Source organism: Anomaloglossus baeobatrachus, chromosome 1, assembly GCF_048569485.1.
Source record: "Anomaloglossus baeobatrachus isolate aAnoBae1 chromosome 1, aAnoBae1.hap1, whole genome shotgun sequence".
Classification (NCBI taxonomy): Eukaryota; Metazoa; Chordata; class Amphibia; order Anura; family Aromobatidae; genus Anomaloglossus; species Anomaloglossus baeobatrachus.
Window position 1 is genome coordinate 632,217,047 of NC_134353.1, and position 19,423 is coordinate 632,236,469.

Sequence of the window (19,423 nt, forward strand, 5' to 3'; positions counted from 1 at the left end):
TGGCTATTGATAATGACAATGATTAGCAATACAGTACCGACCAAAAGTTTGGACACCTTCTCATTCAAAGAGTTTTCTTTATTTTCATGACTCTGAAAATTGTAGATTCACATTAAAGCCATCAAAACTATGAATTAACACATGTGGAATGAAATGCCAAGAGTGTGCAAAGCAGTAATCAAAGCAAAAGGTGGCTACTTTGAAGAACCTAGAATATAAGACATATTTTCAGCTGTTTCACACTTTTTGTTAAGTACAAACCAGGCCATATTGGCACTACAATTTTCTGAACCATGAAAATAAAGAAAACTCTTTGAATGAGGTGTGTCCAAACTTTTGCTCTGTACTGTATATGGGCAAGCATAGTAAACATCATTGATATTGAGGAAATAAAATAATTTCTCCGACTGCCCAATGAGTATCCAGTTTTTTGTTTTTCTTTAAAGTGAAGGTGAAATTGTAAAAGTCAAATACATTTTTTTTGTAAAATCATTTCATGGATATCCATGCTATATTTTTCTGCTACATCATTTTAACATTTGCACAAAATATGTAGGTTCAAAAAAATTAAGTAAGAAAATTTTCCCTTTTTTTTTTCTCTGGATTCAATTGTATTTGTGCATTGTTCGTTGGGTATCAAATTTTTATCACATATGCTATTCCATCATTTTTAAGGAACAGGGCAATTAGAATAATGCATCTGTATTGTGATACACTCTCTTTGGTAATGATTCATACCATTCTGATTGTTATATATTCATGTATTTTTCATGTAACCTTTATTATATGAATATTATGATATAACTCAAGTAGTGTCTTTTGTTATGAGAGTACTGTTATATAATGTGCATATCTCTTGTTTTCTTTATATTGTATTTGAACCCATGTACCTGTAATGTGCTGTGATACATCTGGAGCCAGTGGATCATGGGTTAACTCTGAGGATTTCAGCAAGAATCTACACCTGTTTGTTTGGAGAACTTTCCCATGTATGGGTATAAAGAGGACTCAGTTCACATAGTAAAGCCACTTGACAAAGGCTACACTCCTGTAGCCGAAACGCATTGCTGTTGTGTCATTATCCATGGAGGACTATGTCTTAACTGTTCATATGTTTATATGACCGTTTTTATTGGAAACCAAGCAGAATAAAGCACCTGGAAATTTACTGACGTATCTCTCCTTCTTGCGCTGGGCAGAACTCTTCCCTCTTCATTATACACAGGTAACAGCACCTGCAGCCCGAGCAGCAGAAGGATATCTGAGCACATGGAATGGGTGAGCTGAAAGTTTCTCTTTTTGTCTCAAAAAAATTAAGTACTCCTTAGGCCTTGTGCGCACTAGACGGAATTTCCTGCGGTTTTGCTGCATGTTTCGCTGCTTGTTAGGCCCCTTTCACACGTCAGTGATTCTGGGACGTTTGTGCTTTTTTATAAACATCCATGAATCACTGACATACGCAGACCCATTATAATCAATGGGTCTGCTCACACGTCAGTGATTTGTCACTGCACGTGTCTCCGTACAGCGTACCCGCGTGTGCGTGATTGCTGCACGGAGACATGTCCATTTTTTTCTGGCATCACTGATGTTCCATGGACCACGCAGTGGTGTGATCCGTGAAACACGTGCCAGAAAAAAACGTGCTTTTAAAATAAAAACACATTTTAACTCACCCGGCGTCCAGCGATGTCCTCTGCAGCCCGTTCTCCCTGCTCCTTCTGTGCCGGCTGATTACTGTCGCGCATATTCATTATGCGCGACACAGCCGACCCGGAAGCAGCTCCTGCAGGGGTCACCGCCGGCCGGATGCTGCGTCGCGGGAGCGATCAGCACCATGGACAGCGGGAGCAGGTGAGTGACTCTCTAAGTGCAATCACGGGCCACGGAGAACGGAGCCCGGATTGCACTTAGACAACCCACGTGTGCCGTGATTTTCGGCACACACAGGGACATGTGCGTGTTTTACACGCCAGTGAAAAAAGTCTGTTTTTCACTGACGTGTGAAACGGGCCTTATGTTCAGAACATTTCTGCAGTGATTCACCAGCAAATCCTATGGGAAAAAAAAAAAGCTGTGCGCACTAGACGGATTTTGACAGCTGCATGTTTTGCTGCGGGATTCCCGCAGCAAAAACTGCATGTCACTTCTTTTCCGCAGGTAGCTGCGGGACTGGCTACTGGAGGAATCTCCAGTAATACCAGGCCTGGATTCAGTTACCTGCACTGAACTCCGGAGCTGTCACCTGAGCTCCGGAGTGCAGCATAGACTAAACTGCGAGTGCTGAGTGATCGTTTCCCCAGCGATTGCAGTTTAGTTCAGGCCGAGCTGATCTCCGGAGCTCAGGTGACAGCTGTAGAGAGGCCGGGCTGCAGTCCGGAGCTGTCACCTGAGCTCCGGAGATCAGCCCAGCCTGAACTAAACGGCAATCGCCGGGGAATCAATCGCTCGGCACTTGCAGTTTAGTCTAGGCTGCACTCCGAGGCTCAGGTGACAGCTCCGGAGTTCAGTGCAGGTAACCGCGGCCAGGCCTGGTATTACTGGAGATTACTCCAGTAGCCAGTCCCGCAGCTACCTGCGGAAAAGAAGTGACATGCAGTTGTTTTTGCTGCGGGAATCCCACAGCAAAACATGCAGCTGTCAAAATCCGCCTAGTGCGCACAGCTTTTTTTTTTCCCATAGGATTTGCTGGTGAATCCCTGCAGAAATGTTATGAACATAACATGCAGCGAAACATGCAGCAAAACCGCAGGAAATTCCGTCTAGTGCGCACAAGGCCTAAGGAGTACTTAATTTTTTTGAACCTACATATTTTGTGCAAATGTTAAAATGATGTAGCAGAAAAATATAGCATGGATATCCATGAAATGATTTTACAAAAAAAATGTATTTGACTTTTACAATTTCACCTTCACTTTAAAGAAAATTCTTTTACAGTGCACACAGGGCCTTAGAGGAACACACCAAAACAAATCAATGCAGGATCTCAATATCAGGAAATGATGCAACAACTGGAGTTAGGCTATGTGCGCACTAGGCGTTTTTTTCACGCTGCGTTTTTATGTGCGTTTTTGTCTAAAAAACGCACCCGCGGCTAAAAAACGCGGCAAAAACGCATGCGTTTTTGCCGCGATTTGGTGCGTTTTTTGCTGCGTTTTTGCTCACTGCGTTTTTAATCAGTGCACAATGCCATTAAAGATTGTTGATGGGAAAAAAAAAAAAAAAAAAGGTCTGATGTCATTTCCTTCTTCAAAATGTTCATTGTATGCAGGAGAGCAGACAGCAGCTGCAGAACTACAAGTCTCAGCATCCTCCATTCACTAGTGTATGCAGGAGAGCAGACAGCAGCTGCAGAACTACAAGTCTCAGCATCCTCCATTCACTAGTGTATGCAGGAGAGCAGGCAGCAGCTGCAGAACTACAAGTCTCAGCATCCTCCATTCACTAGTGTATGCAGGAGAGCAGACAGCAGCTGCAGAACTACAAGTCTCAGCATCCTCCATTCACTAGTGTATGCAGGAGAGCAGGCAGCAGCTGCAGAACTACAAGTCTCAGCATCCTCCATTCACTAGTGTATGCAGGAGAGCAGACAGCAGCTGCAGAACTACAAGTCTCAGCATCCTCCATTCACTAGTGTATGCAGGAGAGCAGGCAGCAGCTGCAGAACTACAAGTCTCAGCATCCTCCATTCACTAGTGTATGCAGGAGAGCAGACAGAAGCTGCAGAACTACAAGGCTCAGCATCCTCCTTCCAGGACTGTATGCAGTTTTTTGCCCAAAAAGAAAAAAAAATGACATGGGCTTCGCCATATTTTTGTATGCTAGCCGGGTACAGCAGGCAGGTACGGGCTGCCCCCAACCCCCAGCTGCCTATTTGTACCCGGCTGGGAACCAAAAATATAGAGAAGCCCTTTTTTTAATTATTTCATGAAATAATTAAAAAAAAAAAATGACGTGGGCTTCGCCTAATTTTTGAGTCCAGCCGGGTACAACTAGGCAGCTGGGGATTGGAATCCACAGTGCAGGGTGCCCATGCTTTCTGGGCACCCCCACTGCGAATTGCAGTCCGCAGCCACCCCAGAAAATGGCGCTTTCATAGAAGCGCCATCTTCTGGCGCTGTATCCAACTCTTCTAGCTGCCCTGATGCCGGGTGGCTAGCTAGGTAATAATGGAGTTAGGGCTAGCTGTATATTATCAGCTAGCCCTAAGCCCGAAATTCATGGTGTCACGCCAATATTAGACATGGCCACCATGAATTTCTAGTAATGATAAAAAAAAAACACAACACACAGAAAAATATTTTTATTAGAAATAAAACACAACACAATTAGTGACTCCATCTTTATTGAAATAAACCCCCCTCCGCAGTAATCCTGGGTTAGGGTCCCGCGCCGTCCAATCCGGATCCAATATCATCTGATCGGTTTGCTGGAAGGCAAAGCGATCAGATGATGTGTCAGGATCAAGTGCCTGAATCACATGACACATCAGCTGATTGTATAAAAGCCGGTTATACAGTCAGCTGATGCATCAGTAGAAAAAAAAAAAATAATAATACTCACTTATGTGCTGTGGTGATTACCGGCAGCTCCTGGAGCGATCGATTGGACAGGAGTCTGATCCTATACGATCGCTGCCGGAGCTGCCGGTAATCAGCTGATGAAGTCCCCTGACGGCAGGATCAGCTGATAGCCGGCCGGGCGCGAAAAAGCCGGCGACACCGCGATCAGCTGATGCGTCAGGTGACTGCATCAGGTGATCAGCGCCAGGTCCTGCAAGCAAGGTCCTGCCGGCCGGGGAGACTGCATACAGCCAGAGCGGCGGGACCGGGAGGAGATGGGAGCGGGCATGGCACCGGGACCCTGCGGACAGGTGAGTATATGACATTTTTTTATTTTTCTACTGTTCACTTTGGTTTTCGCCGCTGCCTCCACCTCCCGCCCAGACATGGCGCCGCACGGAGCTGACATGCACAGGACGGGAGGTGGAAGCAGCGGTGACGGTACCGGGAGGATTCATGCTTCTGTGTTTACCAACAGAAGGAATCCTCTTCCTGTACACGTCACTGTAGTGCCCACCCCTTGCGTGTATAGCTGCGTTTTTAGTCATAGAAACGCGGCTATATGCGTTATTCATTGCGTTTTTAACATCTCATTGAATTCAATGAGTGAAAAACGCAGTGGAAAACGCAGAAATAATTGACATGCTGCGTTTTTGTGGTCACCACAAAAACGCAGCTAAAAAAAAACGCTGTGTGAGGACAGCACTTCTGAAAACCCATTGACATTGCTGGGGAAGCAATGTCACTGCGTTTTCAGCACAAAAACGCGGTAAAAAACGCCGCTAAAAACGCGGCAAAAACGCCTAGTGCGCACATAGCCTTAGCGTGTTCAATTGAAACAAATATCGTCTCAAAAGAACTCAGAGCCAGGTTGCAGCTGGCATTTCCTTTCCCTCTCTCCATGATGCGGCCATGTTTTCATTGGCCAGTGTCTTAGAGGAGAAACAAATGTTTAAATTCTTTAGCGCCACCATATTTCGCAGCACTTTCCATTCCAGAGGGAACATGTACAGACAAAAAAAAAAAAAAAGAAGGTCCACGAGAGGTTCTGTGACATACCCCTCAGTCAGTGGAAAACAAATCTTGCAAAGAAATCTTAGGCTGCTTTCGCACTACGTTTTTTTAACATGCGTCATGAACTTTTTTTAACGCAAAAACGGATCCAGTGCAAATGCGTTTTCATTTCAATGCAGTTGCAATGGACTCACGTCAACATGCGTTCACCTGCGTTTGCGTGTGTTATAGTGAGGATGCAGCGACTTGCAGTTTAACTTTTTTCAAAAACGCTACTTGTAGCGTGTTTGAGCTGCGTCCAAATACTGTTTTTCACTGAATCCTGACTATACTGCACGCAAACGCATGTGAACGCTGGCATGCTTATAGACAGGATCCTGCTTGCTCTACTGAGCATGCCCAGAAACCAGCCTGGCGTGATCAGTCTCTCTCCCCCTCCCTCTCTCCCCCGCCTGAGAGTGGCGGACGCTGGTAACCAAGGTAAATATCGGGTAACCAAGCAAAGCGCTTCGCTTAGTTACCCGATGTTTACCTTGGTTACCAGCGTCCGCAGCTGTCAGATGCCGGCTCCCAGTCTGTTCAGTTCCCCTCACTCCCGATCACATGACTCTCAATGCCCGCCCATAAACTTCAAGTGACAGGATCCTGCAAAATAACATGCGTTTGCATGCGTTTTTCTTTGTAAAAACAGGATCCACTTTTGCAGCAAAAAAACGTTCATGGCGCATGTTAAAAAAAACGTAGTGTGAAAGCAGCCTAACAGAAGTAATGCAACAGCAGCAGCTGAAGGATGTTCGCAATTTAAATTAAAAAAAAAAAAAATAGAGTGAAAGGTCCTGAATAAAGCTAACAAACACTCCCATCAAAGTTTTTATCCTCTTAATGTATTGCAATCATCTTATTACATAGCACGGTGTACATACAATTGCTCATTTTAGGTTTGTACTCTGTTAATCTTCCCTTTTCTCAATATAAAAGCAAGGTGTCACTGCCGCTTCTGTATTGTTCTGATGGTGGACTAAAGCATATGAATATTAGCTAATGTAAAAGAAGCGTTTAGGTTCTTAGAGGCTCAGGTTCATTTATGGCATCATGGACTTTTATAGGCCTTGCTCCTGAAGTAACCTTTATTGGTCAACCAATGGTAAAGAGGGTAAAAATGGTCTTGAATTTCATCCATTGGTACTCCGTGCTGGAGAGGAGAAGCGGGGTTCATGCCACGCTGTCGCCAAAAAGGAGGAAGATTGATTAACAAATTATTTTATATTATAGGTCTACGCGTTTCACGGCTCAAGTCCCCTTCTTCAGGACCACAAAAGAAAAATTAAACATTTGATTTACTTTTGTGGTCCTGAAGAAGGGGACTTGAGCCCTGAAACGCATAGACCTATAATATAAAATAAATTACATTAATGAATCAACAATCTTACTCCTTTTTGGCGACAGCACGGCATTAACCCCACTTTTCCTCTCCAGCACTGAAGATTTCTGCCCGTGGATCTGCGGCAGCTGCCATTATCTTGGCATAGGGGTTTTGACTTTCACAACTCCATAAGGTGAGTGTAATCTCCTGCACATTACACTTTTAATATCTGGTAAGACCCTATTTTGTACGCTTTGTTCTCAGCTTTTACATCCATTTGTACTCAGTGACTGTGTATTGCTGCAGTCCAAACTTTTTAGAAATGGATTTGGAATCTTTTTCAGCAGAATCAACATCAGCAACTCTCCTTCTGAGGTCCTCAGAAATCTGTTTGTTCTAAGATACGCTTCAACAAATGAGGACCAAATGATCCTTGTTCTTTAAATAAAAACAGGTAGTTCACTCACACCTGATTGTCAACCCATTGATTGACAAGAGCAGATGCTAATTTCACCTTTAAATGATCTGCTAATTCTAAAGCACTCACAGACATGCGATACTGGATACTTTCCTTTCTTTAAAGGGGTTTGTCCACTACTAGAACAACCCCTTCTCATTCCAAATGTTTCCCTTATTTAAAGAGAACCCGGTCAGCAACATTTTATTTTATGAAGTACAGACAGGGCTATTCTGGCACTGTTATTCTAATGAAAAGGATACCTGAGGTGAGGAAATTAGTTTTGTATATTTTCTTTAGGTCGGGGGTCACACAGCCATACAATACGGACGAGGATCGCATCAAAATGCCCAGACTGGCTGGCTGCTCTCCTGACCTGAGCATGAGAGCTGCATAGAAAGACATGAAGCTGTTATGCTCGGGACAGGAGAGCTGCGGCCAGTACGGGCATTTTGATGCGATCCTCATCCGTGTTATATGGCTGTCTGACCCTGGCTTTAATCTGTGTTTGACATGTTCTTCTATTCATATATTGTTGCATCAGGGTGGACCAATAGATAAGGAATGTGGGTAGGGTCTTCAGCTCTTTTCCGGCCCCTCCGCTGCCTCTGGGTGTCTTTTCTTCATACTTATTTAAATTTCTGGTGCAGTCTTTGCCCGATCATCACATGTATAGATTGATCTCATGGTGGATTTCAGTAAAATGGTGCCAGGGTCACTGAGCAATCTGTGTATGTGTAGCTGCCTGCGCTATTTTCCAGAAGACCGTCAAGACATCGATCTGCGCAAGCGCTGCAGAGGCTGGAACAGCACCAGCACAAAATTTAAATAAGGATGGATGGTGCTTGTGCAGATTGATCTCTAACCGCAATCTCTCCCCAATAAACACAGATTAGAAAAATATACAAAAAGGATTTGTTCAGCTGAGGCATAAGTTTAATCAGCATGGCAGCGCCAATATGGCCCGGTTTGTACTTTACTTAGAAAAATGCTGCCGATAGGTTCTCTTTGGAATAAAAAAAAGCCTATACTCCCTTCCGGTGGTGGTGGCGCCGTTCCAGCTTGTATTCCCCAGGCTCATGTGAGGTTATGACGTTATGTGAGCCCCACACCCAACATCTGCGGCCTTCTCTCTCCCCACCTCAAGAGCCCCGGGAACACGAGCCCAGAAAACGCTGGAACTGCGCCACTAATAGGGGTGAATATAAGCTTTTTTTTTATTTTAAATGGGGGGGGGGGCATGTAGAATGAGAAGAGGTTGTTCTAGTAGTGGACAAGCCCCTCAATTAAAATGACATAATATTTTTGACTCATTTGTTTGATTTGGTTCTCTATCTTTTTTTATGTGGTGTGTGAAAGTCTGATGTACAGTAGTTTTAGCCCAAATGTATACAGAAATATGGAGTATTCTGACGGGTTCACATACATTCAAGCACCACCATATGTACTGTGAATGAAAAAGCCTACATATTTGAGTTAAAATGCCAGCTGTTTGCCATGTAAGAATCATTCCCCACAATTTCTTGGAGCTTTTCCCACCTTTTTAAGGGGTTGTTTACTATTCAGGTAACCTGTTCTCATACTGTACGTTTCCCCCTTTTAAAATAAGAACACTTATACTCACCTCCGATGCCATTCCTGCCTTCGGATAAAGAAAGAGAAGGCAGCAGCACTCACTTCCTCTGGATGTGAGCAATTTGTCCAATGGCGGGGATAGTGAAGAGGATGCTGATTGCCAGCTACGATCACTGTTGCGCGATCCCGGGAGACTACGTGCTGACACTGCTGGAAAGGGGGTGGGGCCGGAGTATATTATTTTAAATGGGCAAAAGATACATACTGAGAAGCGGCTGTCCAAGTAGTCACCCATAATCTGTACAAATCCATTGAAAAATATACAAATCATTTTGAAAGCGAAAATAAAAATAAAATGTGGTTGCATAAGTGTGAAAACCCCTTTATAAATGGGGCAGAGGTTGTGTTCAGAATTAACCAATTACATATAAACTCATGTCAAATAGTAGTCAGTGCATGGCTGCCATCAATTACAGTGATTCTGATTAACCCATACAGTTAAGCTGCTCTTGTAGGATTCCCTGGCACTTCTAATTGGAGGTATTTGCCAATATTATTATTACACCTACTACATATTGGAATAGGGGGAATAGGATCTTAGAGATGGGAATAGCCCTTTAAGATAAAGTGACAGTAGAATCCTGGTGATTTCCTTTAAAATGAGACGCCACTGTACTAGTGTATTGATGTTTTTCTTTTTGTGTATCTACACCTAACATTTTAAGTCCAGCTTTGCAAATAACCTAAAAAAAATAAAATATTTGGATTGGCTGAGTATCAGAGTGTGCAAATTGATTTACAATGCCCGGTCCAGAAGCCAAGTCAGTAATGCGTTGATGCTAAGCGGAAGTCTTGTGAACTGACTGTTTCCTGATGGCATCCCCGACTTGTCTTGATTAGCCATCCTGGCACAATGGCATCCTTGCAGTGTGACATTGCACCAGGCCGGCTAATCAAAAGAAGAGCTGCCAATGCTGGCAAGTGGGAGGCAGGTGTCAGCCCCTCATCCGACATTACTGTTGTGGCTGCTGGATCTGGTGCTGATTTGCATCATCTCTACAGACGGTACTTATTTTAGAAGACAGAGCAAACTACCGTATTTTTCGGACTATAAGACGCACCGGACTATAAGACGCACCCTGGTTTTAGAGGAGGAAAATGGGAAAATAAAACTTTAAGCAAAAAATGTGGTCATGACACACTGTTATGGGGCGAGGATCTGCTGCTGACACTGTTATGGGGGTAATGTCCCCAAATTCTCTACTAAGGTACCCCATCCTGGTAATGATCCTCCTATAAACCCCCATCCAGCCTGTTCACATACCCCCCCCATCCAGCCTGTTCACATACCCCCCCCATCCAGCCTGTTCACATACCCCCCCCATCCAGCCTGTTCACATACCCCCCCCATCCAGCCTGTTCACATACCCCCCCCATCCAGCCTGTTCACATGCCCCCCCCCCCCATCCAGCCTGTTCACATGCCCCCCCCCCCCATCCAGCCTGTTCACATTCCCCCCCCATCCAGCCTGTTCACATTCCCCCCCCATCCAGCCTGTTCACATTCCCCCCCCATCCAGCCTGTTCACATGCCCCCCCCATCCAGCCTGTTCACATGCCCCCCCCATCCAGCCTGTTCACATACCCCCCCCCCCCATCCAGCCTGTTCACATACCCTCCCCCCATCCAGCCTGTTCACATACCCCCCCCCATCCAGCCTGTTCACATACCCCCCCCCATCCAGCCTGTTCACATACCCCCCCCCCCATCCAGCCTGTTCACATACCCCCCCCCATCCAGCCTGTTCACATACCCCCCCCATCCAGCCTGTTCACATACCCCCCCCATCCAGCCTGTTCACATACACCCCCCCATCCAGCCTGTTCACATACCCCCCCCATCCAGCCTGTTCACATACCCCCCCCCATCCAGCCTGTTCACATACCCCCCCATCCAGCCTGTTCACATACCCCCCCCATCCAGCCTGTTCACATACCCCCCCCATCCAGCCTGTTCACATACCCCCCCCATCCAGCCTGTTCACATACCCCCCCCCATCCAGCCTGTTCACATACCCCCCCCCATCCAGCCTGTTCACATACCCCCCCCCATCCAGCCTGTTCACATACCCCCCTCATCCAGCCTGTTCATACCCCCCCCATCCAGCCTGTTCACATACCCCCCCCCCCCAACCAGCCTGTTCACATACCCCCCCCCAACCAGCCTGTTTACATACCCCCCCCATCCAGCCTGTTCACATACCCCCCCCCCAACCAGCCTGTTCACATACCCCCCCCCATCCAGCCTGTTTACATACCCCCCTCATCCAGCCTGTTCATACCCCCCCCCATCCAGCCTGTTCACATACCCCCCCCCAACCAGCCTGTTCACATACCCCCCCATCCAGCCTGTTCACATACCCCCCCCCCATCCAGCCTGTTCACATACCCCCCCCCCATCCAGCCTGTTCACATACCCCCCCCATCCAGCCTGTTCACATACCCCCCCCATCCAGCCTGTTCACATACCCCCCCCCCATCCAGCCTGTTCACATACCCCCCCCCCCCCATCCAGCCTGTTCACATACCCCCCCCCCCCCCCCATCCAGCCTGTTCACATACCCCCCCCCCATCCAGCCTGTTCACATACCCCCCCCCCCCCCATCCAGCCTGTTCACATACCCCCCCCCCCCCCCATCCAGCCTGTTCACATACCCCCCCCCCCATCCAGCCTGTTCACATACCCCCCCCCCCATCCAGCCTGTTCACATACCCCCCCCCCCCATCCAGCCTGTTCACATACCCCCCCCCCCATCCAGCCTGTTCACATACCCCCCCCATCCAGCCTGTTTACATACCCCCCCCCCATCCAGCCTGTTTACATACCCCCCATCCTGCCTGCTCATATACTCCCATCCTGCTATATGCCCCCATCGTGCTCATATACCATCCTGGTATATGGCCTGTATCCTATAGCACAGAGAAAAAAAATAAACGTTTATACTCACCTTTTCCTCACTCCCTGCAGCCGATCATCTTCCTCTCTGGCACGCTGATCTGTGTGTGTGGAGCCGTTCCCCTGCTGCATCGCGATGTCTTCCTGTCTGTGCCGATCAGCTGACCAGCACAGATCAGGTGACCGGCACAGACAGGAAGACATCACGTGCAGCAGGGGGACGGGTGAGTGCACTGATTCACTGCACCCCGCGCTGGTAATGACGCGCGGGGGGCAGTGAATACAGCCGCACATGATCACTCCAGGCTGTAATTGCCAGGGGTGATCATGCGGCCGGCTCTTTACTATGCGCGCGTCCCCGCTCATCCTTCCGCCCACCTGTCAGTGCCGGCTTCAGCGCTGAGAGATGGGCGGGAGGATGGGCGTGCATATGTAATGAGCGGGCCCACGTGGTCACGAGCAGGCGCTGCTGCTGCCTGCTCGTGCCCCCGATGACCTGCAGCACCCTCATTCCCAGCCGCAGCCCTATAGTCAGACCATAAGACGCACCCCCAACTTTCCCCCAACATTTGAGGGAAAAAAAGTGTGTCTTATGGTCCGAAAAATACGGTAAACCATAGCACATATCTATTGGGGGAACATGACAACAGGCACAAGCCTACTTTACACATAAGAAGCCACCCAAAAGCCTTTAATAGTGGTCAGTTAAATTCTCATTTAGCTAGCAGCTATTTCTTCTGCCTTCTCCCCCAATACACTCAGGCTATACTGAGTGTGCCGCAGTTTCATTTGCCAGTGGAAGGAAAGACAGTGCCAGACTAAGGCTATGTGCCCACGCTGCGGAAAATGCGCGGATTTCTCGCGGAAAAGCCGCGGATTTTCCAGAAATCTGCAGCACAGCTACTCCCCAGCCATTTCTATGGCATTTGGGAAATGCTGTGCCCACGCTGCGGATTTTTCCGCAGCGGAAATCGTGCGGAAAAATCTGCAGCATGTCAATTATTGTTGCGGATTTTCCCTATAAAAAAAAAACAAAAAAAACCCGCAAAATCCGCGGCAAATCCACACCTATGAAAGAAAAGGTGCGGATTCAGGGGAAAGCTGCGGATTGTGATGCAGAAACATCCGCAGATACAGAGTCCCGTGGGCACATAGCCTAAAGGTACCGTCACACATAACGAGATCGCAGCTGAGTGACGGTTTCTGTGACGCAGTAGCGATCCCGTTAGCGATCTTGTTATGTGTGACACTTACCAGCGATCAGGCCCCTGCTGTGAGGTCGCCGGTCGTTGCAGAATGGTCCAGGCCATTTTCTTTAAAGGCGATGTCCTGCTGGGCAGGACACATCGCTGTGTTTGACACTGTGTGACAGGGTCACAGTGACTGCTGAGATCGTTATACAGGTCGCTACTGCGACCTGTATTGTTCCTGCATCGCTGGTAAGATCTGACTGTGTGACATCTCACCTGCGACCTCCCAGCGACTTACCTGCCATCCCTATCAGGTCGCATCGTTTTCGGGATCGCTGGTAAGTCGTTGTGTGTGACTGGGCCTTAATGGCAGCAGCTTATCTACCTAGAGAGCAAAAGAATCACACTGACATTCGACATACCGATTCTTGTTCCCCCCACATCTGTCAGGAGAGGGTCCCAAGTCCCCTATAATAGACAATTGGACAGTCAATTTTACATTGTCATCACTTTTTTTTGTTTTTTTTAAATAAAAACCTGACTTTAATAGGTGGCTATACACATTAGATGTCAGCTTGACCTGCCGCTTTCAGCAGGACTAGCCTACGATGTGATGATTCCTGACCTTTCTTCAACGGCAAATGTCGCAAAAGGGAAGAAATATGAATGTTGGATGGCCACATTACCAAATCCTTTGTTCCTACCAGGGCTGTGGAGTCGGTAAGCCAAACCTTCGACTCCGACTCCGACTCCTCAAATTCTCTTGCACCGACTCCGACTCCGGCTCCGACTCCGGCTCCGACTCCGGCTCCTACATATATTGCTTAGTTAGGTGAAAAATTTATTGTAGTACATGAATATGTGTATGTGAACATCAGACATTTAATAATTTTTATGATACGATAATCAAGATATTTGGATAGAACATAAAATATATTTATTGGAATACAACTTTAGAACACAAAAAAAACTGTAATAAATTGTAAATATGTAATACACTATGTAATATACAGTAGATTACATATATATCTTGTGTGTGTATATACACTGTGTATATATATATATATATATATATATATATATATATATTACATATTTACAATTTATTAGTTTTTTGTGTTCTAAAGTTGTATTCCAATAAATATTTTTATGTTCTATCCAAATATCTTGATTATTGTATCATAAAAACAATTAAATGTCTGATGTTCACATTGTACTACAATAAATTTTTCACTTAAATATAAGCATTATACTAAATGTTATTATTTAGTAAAATATTCAGCACATTCTGCATTGCACTCCTGTCCCCAATTTATTATATATTGTCGGAGTCGGTGCATTTTATACCGACTCCACCAAAATGAGCTCCGACTCCGACTCCGACTCCACGACTCCGACTCCACAGCCCTGGTTCCTACAGATGAAATACTTCCGTGGTGTGGGAGTGTCTTATACCCTCTCCCCATTGAGAACACACTACACACGGGGAGAGGGAGAAGACACATTGTCTGCCTGCTAGATAACTTGTACATTTGGGCATTTTCATGATTGGGTTAAAGTGGAACTGTCAGCTCTCCTGACAATTGATTTTAAAGTACCACTCTGTTTTTTTTCAGCGCTGGAGTGGTGCTCTAATTCTAAGTGCCCTGTCTTATCCTCATCCTCCGACGTTTTCATGCTTTTTTTGGTGCCGCTCCTGTCCCACTGACCTATTTTGTGCCTAGAACTTCTGACTTGTTTCACAAGTGCTCAAGATAAGCTAAGAGAGCAAGAACGAGGCTCTCATAGACTTGTATTGAGTTGTGACCTCTGGCATGCTCTGAAACACTGGAGCTACCACAAGGTCACAAACTGCAGAAAACTGACCGGAGCAACGATGGAAATACATGAAGACGGCGGAAAGTGGGTATATGGCGCGGGACTTCGATTTAAAGCACCACTCCAGCAGCAAAATAAAATAAAAAGCTGGAGTGGTGCTTTAAGATCATTCTGAATCATCTTTGAATAGAAATCCCATTGTATTTGTCATCTGTTACTCCTCCTTGAAATAAATGTGATATCATTAGAGTATGCTCACAGTGTGTTTGATGTGGGTTGTTTTTTTCTGCTTCAGTTGATTCAGAAGTCAAGTTTGGAGCATTGCTTTCAGGCATGTTGTGTCTTTTTCCACATGGAATAATACAGGCCCTATGGGTGAGCTTAAAGTGACAACAATAGGAAAAGTATTCAAACAATTTGTTTTTGTTTGTTTTTTTTTACATGACTCTTTGGAATAAATTCTGCTCCAAAATCCACATGGAAAAAAGCTTCAGTGTGAGCATACTCCATTGTACGCAAGGCTATTGTACCCCTTGTCACAAGAGCGTGCCCTACCAAAAGTAATAGTATCCGTGCTGCTCGGACGTACGTGTGTGGGGCAGCTCCACTTTGACAAGAGGAAATCCAGAGCTTCAATGCAAAGTTACTTCTCCATGAAAGCCGCTTGTGGTATGGTCTGATGAGGCCTTACCCCACGTTCCCAGCATGCCGTCACTTTACATCAGAAATGGATCCACATCTCAACTGTTGTGGCAATACATTATATATGGTTAGTGGGGTGGAACCACTGGGCCCCGCCTACCCCGAATATGTCCTTTCAGGACCTTTACTGCCAGGGATGCTCCTCGCCACCTGCTGTGCGGAGATTTGCAAAACAGTAAATGGGGCAGAGGAGCTGAATGCACGGCGGGGGCCAGGAGACAATCATGAGGAGCCCCATATTGTGAGGATTACCGGGGTCTCTGCAGTACTGGACATAGAACTTCTCCACTACAAGGTCTCCATGTGATAACTACTAATTGAAAGCGCTGCGGAATATGTTAGCGCTATATAAAAATAAAGAATGTGGTTGGCTGCTGGGCACAATGCTTGGACCCCCTGATGGCCATCATCCATAGATATCTTTATAGTAAAGGGACTATCAATACACACTGGGGTATGAGGATTTTCTGCCCCTCCTGGGTTTCCATCGCACAGGTGATAGGGGCACTTATACTTTTAATCATCCCACCCCACGTATAATGGCAATTAATGGAAGGGGAAATCCGCATTCCCCAAAATCATCCTACAATAGGAGTGATAGACTAACACACTATAACTGTCCCCTGCCCCCGAGGCCTATGATAAGTGACCCTGGAGGCAGCACACCTGTGCACACATATGGGATACACGGGGGTGCTGCCACCCAGGGGTATACAAGGTGACTGGCAGTGGGGCGCAGCCTGGTGAGGAGCGGGCGCAGGGCAACACGTGGAGGAAGACAACACACACGTAGCCCACGGCGGGCGGGAGGGCGGCTCACGTGACCGATACATATAGCACGCACTCACCGTGTGCCGGGCTGCTCCTCAGCTCACCTCACCGGGCACAGCAGCGCCTGTACCGGCCGCCCCCGCTAACATCGCCGCCGGCGGAGAGATTGTCCGTACACAGGGGGTTCTCGGTCGGAAGCCGCGTTGTTGTGCTTGTTCGGGATCAGACTGGGAGGGGGTCGTTGCCAGGATCAGCACACAGGGACACAGATTGGTGCATCAACAGGAAGGGAGGGACGGACTGAGAATGCTGGGAGCTGGCAGCAGTGGGACTGGGAGGAGGAGGAGGTGACACCAGCATCTGAGCAGTAATGGCCGCTGCGTGATGTAGCCGAGCACTGGGGGCAGTCAGCTCTGCACGGGGTCATTCCTGCGGAGTGCTGTCAGCAGTAATAATGGGCCAACTGCACAGAATGGCTGGAAGGTGAACATGGCCCTGCCAACATGGTGCCCACAATCTGTACCCAGTCACACATGCACTGGCCCCTGGCAGTGTGCTGTGCCAGGCACTATTGTTCTGTGAATCACAGCACGCTTCATTGCTCATGATCCAAATGGCCCCTTACAACACACCAGCACACTGTCCCCTGTTATAAAGGTCCATTTACACTGCAAGATTATCATGAACATGGGCTCCTAGGAACCCACGTTTCTGTAATCACTGCCACTCACTCAGCAAAACTGTCATTCAGGTCAACTAACTTTCATTTTGCCCCAAAGATCACTGTTGTCATTCTGTGGACATTGCTCAGTGGCAGCCTGTGGGCACTGATCATGGGGCATGCATCTGAAGTGCGGTCTTCCTCTACAATCGGGGCATTAAACAGTCGCCTCCAGATAGTTGATCGGGGGTTGTCCAGCCGCCAGACGCTAGGTGTTAATGCGCCTTAAGGCTATGTTCACACTAGAAAAATGATTTTTCTTAAGAAATTTCTTAAGAGTGAAGGATTAGTGCACCTGCGTTAAAAAATGCACCAAAAACGCACCTGCGTTTTTGGTGCGTTTTTGGTGCGTTTTCACCGCTGGTTGCTCCCTGCGTTATTGTGCCAATTATCTATGGCAAATAACGCAGTTAGCTGCAGAAAAGAAGTGACATGCTCATTCTTTTTCTTAAGAACATCTACAGAAAGAATTTTCTTAAGAAAAAAACGCAGTGTGCGCACAGCTAATTTTTTTGCCATAGGTTTTGCTGGGGAATGTCTGCAGAAAGGTTACAAGAATTTCTCAAATTTCTGCAGCAAAAACGGACCAAAAACGCAGTGTGTGAACATAGCCTAACTCTTGTGCAAATCAAGAAAGAAAGAAAAAGAATTGCTGTATATAGGGATCAACCAATAAGATTCTGTTCAGATCATCAAAAATATACTTTATTGGCCCCAATTTTAAACATACAAAAATATCCAAACAGTGAAAAATAACAAAAACAGTCAACAAACACCCCAGTACATAGTTCCACGTTAGGAACCCAGCACCAAGATCCCGAATGAAACTCCACTAGACGTACAAATCAATAATATTCACAGGCATAATGCAGGACCTGTGTGCAAATTGTCCCTGCAAACCCTATGCCATATAGTACTCGAGAATCATACCCCATCTGGCACCACCATCAATAAATCAAATATAATAAGTACAAAATACTGGCAAAAGAAGGGGATGAAGATAACCTTATAATGAAATCAATACACCCAATTCAATAGTTAAACCAGGTAAGTCACAGACTATCCAGAATAATCCAGAAAGTCATCACCAAGATGTATTACCCCTTGCTAGAAGTTCAAGTTTAAGGTGGTGTGAGGTCTCAGGATCGGCGCAAGTATGGGGTGTTGCCCACGCATATCGCCACTGGAGATGTGGCTTCCTCAAGGGCCAAAAAATTAATGTCTTATTGGTTGATCCCTAAATACAGCAATTCTTTTTCTTTCTTTCTTGAAATGGACTATTGTTGCTGGTGATGATCCGAATAGGGGAAAGGTGCCCCCTTATTTTCTATGATGTTAACTCTTGTGCAACTAACAGTATGGCTTCAAGTGAAGTGATTTCACACATTGGCCCCAATGCATTTTTCTGCCAGGAGATGCAGATTTGGTGCAGAACTTTCTGCAAACAAATACTTAAAGGGGTTATCCGGCTTATTTTGACTTTTTTTATTATTACCCTATTGGGCTACATTGGGGCAGGTAAGTAGAAAGTGAGCACTTACCTGCACTGCTGTCAGCCCCTCTCCCCCAGCTCAGAGCGGTCATGTGACCGTTCCTGCCGCGATTTTGCTGCTTCCGGTCATTTCATGTCAACATGGGCAGAACCATGTTGACATGCAAATCTGTGAACAGCATGTTGCCGCCCTGCTGGGCGGGTACAGTGCGTGGAGTCCCAGCACCCCTCCCTGCATCCTCCCACACATTCCCCCGCACCCCGTACTCTCCCCGCCCACGGTGTCACCGCCAGCACCGGGCCCCCTGCTCAGGATAGCAGGAGTGCCCGTGCTGTCTGTGTCCCGCTCCAGCCCCGGAGTGATGATACTGCAATGCACTCCTGCAGTATCAGCAACGTCTCACCCTGCAGAGCGGGCAGCCGCGGGGATGATGAGCGCTGCTGTCAGGGGGTTAGATGAGATCATTACCTGCTATGACGATCTCCTGCAGTGCTGACGTCAGCGCTGTCACTGCCTTCTATGCCCGCTGCGTTCTCATGTCACTAGCGGTGACGTCACGAGCGATACTGCTGAGAACGCGGCGGGCATAGAAGTCAGTGACAGCGCTGATGTCAGCACTGCAGGAGATCGTCACAGCAGGTAATGATCTCATCTAACCTCCTGACAGCAGCACTCGTCATCCCCTGCAGTGACCTGGGCTGACCTATTGATGTTAGCTCAGGTCACTGCACTACTCTCCCAGCCAATGGGGAACATTCTGTTCTTCATTGACTGGGACAGTGACTGGTATGGATTGTCATGGG

General features: G+C 46.8%; 1 protein-coding gene across 1 annotated transcript in view; it reads right to left on the reverse strand.

Annotated features, from left to right (window-relative positions):
* Positions 1-16,684, reverse strand: part of HOMEZ (homeobox and leucine zipper encoding) — a 44,527-nt gene extending 27,843 nt beyond the window's left edge. The window contains 1 exon segment of the mRNA XM_075319114.1: positions 16,484-16,684. The gene's annotated coding sequence lies outside the window, so the exon portion shown is untranslated.
* Positions 16,685-19,423: the final 2,739 nt, after the last annotated feature.